The sequence below is a fragment of the Pseudophryne corroboree genome (genome assembly GCF_028390025.1).
Source record: "Pseudophryne corroboree isolate aPseCor3 chromosome 3 unlocalized genomic scaffold, aPseCor3.hap2 SUPER_3_unloc_6, whole genome shotgun sequence".
NCBI lineage: Eukaryota > Metazoa > Chordata > Amphibia > Anura > Myobatrachidae > Pseudophryne > Pseudophryne corroboree.
This window is the reverse complement of record NW_026967552.1, coordinates 3,456,666-3,464,474: the sequence shown is the minus strand read 5'-3', so window position 1 is coordinate 3,464,474 and position 7,809 is coordinate 3,456,666.

Sequence of the window (7,809 nt, the reverse complement as noted above, 5' to 3'; positions counted from 1 at the left end):
ATAGTGGCGTACAGTAGTATAAACGAGGTAGTAGCAGCGTGTTCAGTATATACAAAGTCTGCACTAACATTTTTTGAGACAGGAGCCATTAGAAGAAAATAGACACAGGATGGAAAAAAGAAAATAACAGAGAAAAAGGTGACCGAGCCGAGAATGCAAAGAAGAGAAGGAAAGGATGCGTGAAAAGAACAGATATATTCAAATATGCAAACCCGAGACAAATGACAAATAGATTCTCATCTCATTTTGCAGAAGAATTATGGGTCTTGTACGACTCAGAGGTCTTCTATTCTATCCAAGGCAGCCATATAGCAATAAACTCAGACCGTCTATCCCCAGCACTCAGTAATATATCTTCCATATTCATAGAATAATCCAGTCTGGAGAACCAGGTATGCCACGTGGGAGGATTGGAGGACCTCCACAGAGTGGGAATTACTGCCCGGGCGGCATTGCCAAGGTGTCGTAGTAGAGATGACTTATAGGTAGAGAGTGGGGTAGTGGAATGGATCAACAACCAAAAGGCCGGTTCAGGTGGGACAGGAACATGAAGGATAGCACTGGAAAGAAGCAAATTATACTTACCGATAATTTCATTTCTTCAAGATACTTCATGGCAGCCATAACTACTGGGATTGTATCCCTATTCCTAACTTTAGACAGGGAGTTTTCTTAATCCACTAGGGCCCACCCACTATGGGTATATAATCGCACTCCACCCCTTCCTCCTTAGTCTTTTGAGTGTCTCCTACGACAAGCCTCTCTGAGAAACCCAATAAGGGAGGGATTTTGTAGGCTGCCATGAAGTATCTCGAAGAAATGAAATTATCGGTAAGTATAATTTGCTTCTTTCTTCTACGCTACTTCATGGCAGCCATAACTACTGGGATATACCAACGCTCGTATAGGGAGGGCAATATAATACACAGGAAGCCTTGCTTTGATGCTGAAAATAATACTTATTTATTGCAAAGCCCCTTGAAGGACCTGCTTCCCAACAATATCTAAAGCATAATGAGTAGAGAATGTATGCATCGAAGACCACGTGGCTGCTGCGCAAATGTCTCTCGCCGACACGCGACCCTTCTTAGCCCAAGAAGTTGCCATGGCCCTAGTAGAGTGTGCCTTTAAACCTTCTGGAACTCTGCGACCACTTCTTTCATATACAAATGTCAAAAGCTCTGTAATCCATCTGGAAATGGTCTGCTTTGTTGGCCTTTCACCTTTCTTCACACCAGAGTGTAGCACGAACAGATGTTTTGTGTTACGGAACTGTTTAACTCTTTCCATATAGATCGAAACTGCCCTTATCAGATCTAACTTATGCATTGCTTCTTCCTCCTCATTCTGCGGATCCGGATAGAAAGATGGCAACACTATGTCCTGACTGAGGTGAAACTCCGACACAACTTTTGGCAAAAAATCTGGATTGGTTCTCAGAACAATTTTATCTGGGAAAAAATTAAGATAAGGTTCTTCCGACCACAGAGCCTGTAATTCGCTAACTCTTCTGGCCGTTGTGATGGCTACCAGAAACACAACTTTCCAAGTTAAGAACTTCAGCGAAATATCCTGCAGAGGCTCAAACGGAGGCAGCATCAAAGAATTGAGAACTAAATTTAAGTCCCAAGGAGCAAGAGTTGGCCTAACTCGAGGTCTTATTCTTTTAATTGCCTGACAAAACTTCTTGACCAAGTCTTCCTCAGACAATCTCCGATCCAACAGAATGCTCAGAGCCGATATCTGAACCTTAATAGTGGACACTGCCAATCCTTTCTCAAAACCTTCAAACAGGAATTGCAAAACTTGAGAAGTTTCTGCTTTTAATGGATTAAATCTTGATCCAGACCAAGAGATGAATTTTTTCCAGACCCTATAGTAAACACTAGAGCAGGGGTCTTCAACCTTTAAGACAGTGTGGGCCACATAAAAAAATGAAACGAAGCCGAGGGCCACTAAGCTATACTGCGGTATTTAGAATCTAAATTTTAATTTATGATTGTAATGAGACCTTTTCTAGACTCATAAGACCATAAAAAAGACTTCAAAAGATAATTATTGTAATTTAATGAATGAAACATGGTCTACTTTACCTTTGTTATTATAATAAGTTCATATCAGTGGGAAACTTGGCATTGTTTTTGCTTGGCCAGCTTGTCGATGTTGGCATCAATGTTAGAAGTCGCTATGCGCAGAGTATTCTCAAGATGTTGGTCTGTAAGCTGAGTTCTTGTCTTGGACTTTGCGTTCTTCATCCTTGAGAAGAATTGCTCACATAAGTATGTGCTTCCTAACAAAGCACACATCTTCAAAGCGTGCTGCCAGAGATAAGGGAATGTGTCCTGAGAAATGTAGTCTTTGTAAAACGTAAACAAGGGCACATTGAAGAATTTTTCTCGCAAAGATGAGTTGTTTTGGAGATCAAGCAGCTCCATTTGTACTGAGCCTGGCATATTGGCAGCATTGACAGTAAAAGGCATAGAAAATAAATCGAAAAAAGACTGTTGATTACGGAAATCCCTAAATCTGTCTTCAAACTCACTTCGCATCATGCTTAATTTTGTAGCGTAATCACCAGGAGACAAACAGTTGGACTCACCGAGAAGCTTAAAATGTGTAAAGTCTTTTTTCGTGAGTTGTGCCTCCCAAAGTTTGAGCTTTTCTACAAAAGTTTTAATGTGATTAAACAGAGTGTGCACCAGCTGATCCTTGGATTGTAGCCGTGTATTTAGGTCATTCATATGCAAGGAGATGTCGGTCACAAAGGCAAAATCTGAAATCCACTTTGGATCATTAAATTCTGCAATCGGCTTCCCCTTGGTTTGCATGAACTCTTCTATTTCACTTCTTAAGTCAAAGACTCTCTTAAGTACCTTCCCTCTGCTCAACCAACGCACCTCACTATAATAAACCACGTTGCCGTGATCCGCTTGGCACTCTTGTGTCAAAAATTCTTGGAATTGACGATGATTCAATCCTCGTGCCCTAATAAAGTTGACTACAGACACAATAACTTTCATTACATTCTCAAATCCAATCGTTTTCGCACACAAATTCTCCTGGTGGATTAAACAGTGGTACTGGATGAGATCTTTTCCTTCTAGTTCCGGTTCTTTTTTTAAAAGTGCAACAAACCCTTCATTCCTTCCCACCATAGCAGGGGCACCATCAGTTACCACTCCCACAAGGTTGGATAAGCTGAAGTCGAAACGCTGGAGTGTTTTCTTGGTGGCTTCCAGAATATCAGTGCCTTTCGTCGTTCCCTTCATAGGTACAAGCGCTAGCAGCTCTTCTGTCACATTGAAGTGTTGATCAATGCCACGGACAAAGATAGCCAGTTGTGCTGTATCCTTCACATCTGTGCTCTCATCTAAAGCAAGTGAATATGACTTAAATGCGTACAGCCGTTTTTTTAAAGTTCCTTCAATGTCATTGGCAAGTTCTTCGACACGTCGTGCTACAGTTACACCAGACAAACTCAATTTTTTAAACAGTTCGTTATTCTTTGGATAGAGAATTTCCCCAGCAGCGATGAGACACTCTTTTACGAACTCACCGTCCAAGAAGGCTTTTGTTTTTTTAGTAATTTTTTCAGCTATTACATAACTTGCTTTGACGCACGCTTCACTCTCTTCCATATGCCTTTTAAAAGTACCCTGCTGGCGTTTTAGATCTTTTTGGAGATCGTTCACTTTATCCACACGAGGTTGCCCTTGAAGGTGATTGAACTTGGACGCATGGTTTGTCTCATAGTGTCGCTTTATATTGTATTCTTTTAATACTGACAATGACTCACGACAAACTAAACACACTGGCTTATCGTCAATCTCCACAAAAAAGTACAAATTGGTCCACCTTTGATTAAAAAGCCGGGAACATTCACTTGTTTTATGCTTTTTACTTGTAGACGCCATGGCAAAGCAGATGAACCTAAACAATGATCCCACTGTTCACGACTGAGTGACTGTAGAATAAAATCTGCTTCTATTTATAGCTGACTATAGAAAAAATAAGTAATAAAGACTCAATGAAGTATACACTCCAGCCCGTGTGTGCTTGTAGGACAGATTTGTATGAGAAGTACTCCTCAGATCCCTGTGAGCTTGCCTTTAAAATTCCCCTGTCACCAGCTCACAATGGAAGCTGCCATTTTGAAGCATGAAACAAAATCCAACTCAACACTAGTTCTTTGGTATGGAGGCTTCTGGCGTGTAGCTTTATGTCAAGCTAAAAACAATCAATAAAGAAATGTAAGCATATATAAAATAATCCTGATAGGTTACTGGGGCATATAGCATGGGTACAGCCACAGAATACATTCTATAGATGGGACAATATATATATATATATATATATATATATATATATATATATCCAAAATGAGGCACTCAAGGAGACATGCAGCAGATAAAAACACTGTATTTCAAGATGTAGGTCTAACCTAACGTTTTCAGGGTCTCCCCCTTCCTCAGGACCTCAATACAGACCACAACAGACACACACACAAATCCAATTTAAATACCCCCCGCACACTGACTTACCCGCCACCTTGATTCCTGCTTGCGTCACCTGCCTGTACAGCTGGAAACATCACGTGTCTCTGTCATTACAGAGCTGGTAACCAGGGAAAACGCATAGCATGCATTCCACCAGGGATCCAACTTCCGAGTTCGAGAGACCAGCCACGGAGTTCCGCTCTGACTGCTGACAATCGCTGGGGACAATATAGGTGGGGGCTATAATATAAACAAAACACTAATGAAAATAGTTACAGAAATAATAAAAAGAGCATAGATAGCAGTAGTTAATACAGAGAAATACCAACCGAGATTAACTGAACACTTTTTGCCAGACTGATAACATTGTCAATATTCACCAGACCCATCGATGGTGTTACTCCTACACCTTAGTCATGGGTGAGTGAGTAAGTAAAGTGTAGGAGTAACACCTAAACAGCTGTCGGGTGTGCTGTGAATCTGTTTGGCATTATGATCGGACCTTTCTTATGATGACACTTGTGGCTAAGTACCCCTTCTACATTTTGAATATTCTATCTACCGGTCTATGCCTGTTTTTATGCACATATAAATGTACTTTTGTGCTACTAAAATACTTTTGCATGATAAATGGATGTTTGCTGGCCTTTTTTTAAATATATATATACACACACACAATGTATCATAGGTGGTAGAAACACATCTCAGAAATCACAGCCCCCATTATTCCCATCCCCACCCCCATACACAGACATTACATCTGCCATTGTCATTCCCACCCCAGCACCCACCACATATACAGGAATCACAGCCCCCATTATTCCCAACCCCACCCCCATACAGACATTAAATCTGCCATTATCATTCTCTCCCCAGCTCCACCACCACATAGGGCCTATAATCCATATATGGGCCCTCATTCCGAGTTGTTCGCTCGGTATTTTTCATCGCATCGCAGTGAGAATTCTCTTAGTGCGCATGCGTAATGTTCGCACAGCGCATGCGCCAAGTAACTTTACTAAGAAGATAGTATTTTTACTCACGGCTTTTTCATCGCTCTGGCGATCGCATTGTGATTGACAGGAAATGGGTGTTACTGGGCGGAAACACGGCGTTTTATGGGCGTGTGGCTGAAAACGCTACCGTTTCCTGAAAAAACGCAGGCGTGTCTGGAGAAACGGTGGGTGTGCTTGGGCGAACGCTGGGTGTGTTTCTGACGTCAGCCGGGACCGAAAAGCACTGAACTGATCGCACAGGCAGAGTAAGTCTGGAGTTACTCAGAAACTGCTAACTCGTTTTTGATCGCAATAATGCGCATACATCGGTCGCACATTTAAGAAGTTTAGATTCACTCCCAGTAGGCGGCGGCTTAGCGTGTGTAACTCTGCTGAATTCGCCTTGCGAGCGAACAACTCGGAATGAGGGCCATAGTCCAGAATAGGACTGGACTTATATGGCTGTACCACTGGACTTATTCGGCTATATCACTGGACTGGACTTATACGGCAGTACCACTGGACTTATACGGCTGTACCACTGAACTTATACGGCTGTATCAATGGACTGGACTTATACGGCAGTACCACTGGACTTATATGGCTGTACCACTGGACTTATACGGCTGTATCAATGGACTGGACTTATACGGCAGTACCACTGGACTTATACGGCTGTACCACTGAACTTATACGGCTGTATCAATGGACTGGACTTATACAGCTGTACAACTGGACTTATATGGCAGTACCACTGGACTTATTCGGCTATATCACTGGACTGGACTTATACGGCAGTACCACTGGACTTATACGGCTGTATCACTGAACTGGACTCATACGGCAGTATCACTGGACTGGTGGGTATAATGTGGGCATGCTTTCACAATATTGCTGCTGTCTGTCTGTGATGGGGGGAGGGAGGGTATGATAGCGCCTATGTCAAGACATAGGCGCTATCATACCCTCCCTCCTCCCCATCACAGACAGACAGCAGCATTGTCAAAGCATGCTCCCTGCCATCTCTGCTCTTAATACACCCCCTGCTGGGTCCCCCGCCACGCCCCCTGCCCTCAATACTAATTTATTCACTGCCATGCTCAGGCTGCCGCACCCCCGTCCCCGCCGCTCCCGCACGCCGGGTTCCTGCACTGCCCCCTGCCCTCAACACTTATACACTTTTATTCTCCTGCCGCAGCCCCCCCCCCCCCCCCCCGCGTCGGGTCCCCGCCGCACACAGCCATGCTCAGGCTGCATACATGCTGCCGCACCCCCTCCGCTCCCGCCCGCCGGGTTCCCGCACTGCCCCCTGCTCTCAATGGTAACTTGCCGCACCCCCCCCCAGCCGGGTCCCCGCCGCTCTTACCCACCTATTCAACACTGCAGGCGGAGGGAGACACAGGGAGGGAGACACAGTAAGGGTGACCAGACCACTGACCAGCCTAAGAGGAGCTACTCCCCTTCTTCACAGGCAACCAGTGACAGTGCGGGGGAGTCACATGACTCCGGGAAAGGGAAATAACATTATTTTTTTTTGTGTTCATATGTGCGCTGCGGGCGGGCGCGTCGGCGGGCCATGGAAACCATAGCAGCGGGCCACCTGTGGCCCGCGGGCCACGGGTTGAAGACCCCTGCACTAGAGGATACTTTCTTCCTTGCCTGGATAAGCAAATCGAGGACCTGCCCGGACAGACCTCTATTTCTTAATAGCTGCCGCTCAATTTCCACGCCGTCAAATGAAGCCGTTGCAGATTCAGATGCAACAATGGCCCCTGATGCAGCAACTCCTTCTTCAACGGCAACCTCAAAGGACCCTGCACTGCCATCCTGAGCACTGAAGGAAACCAACCCCTCTTCGGCCAGTAGGGAAGAATTATTATTACTTGTGCCTTGTCCTCCCAGATCTTCCTGAGAGTCCTTGGAATCATCGGAAACGGGGGAAACACATACGCCAGTCTGAACGTCCAAGGAAGAGAGAAAGCATCCACTCCCCCTGTTCCTGGGAGATGATATCGGGAGAAAAAGAGTGGTACTTTTGCATTGACGTGTGTGGCCATCAAATCTACCTGAGGCCTTCCGAACTGTTGTATGATCTGTTGAAAAACTACATCTTCCAGCTTCCACTCTCCAGGTAATACCTCCTGTCGACTGAGGAAGTCTGCCACCACATTGTTTACTCCTGGAACATGTAGAGCTACTAGAGTTTTGAGATGGCATTCCGCCCATTTCATTATCTTTGACACTTCCTCCATCAACACTGGACTCCTGGTGCCTCCTTGGCGATTGAGATACGCCACTACGGAAACGTCTGAAAAAAC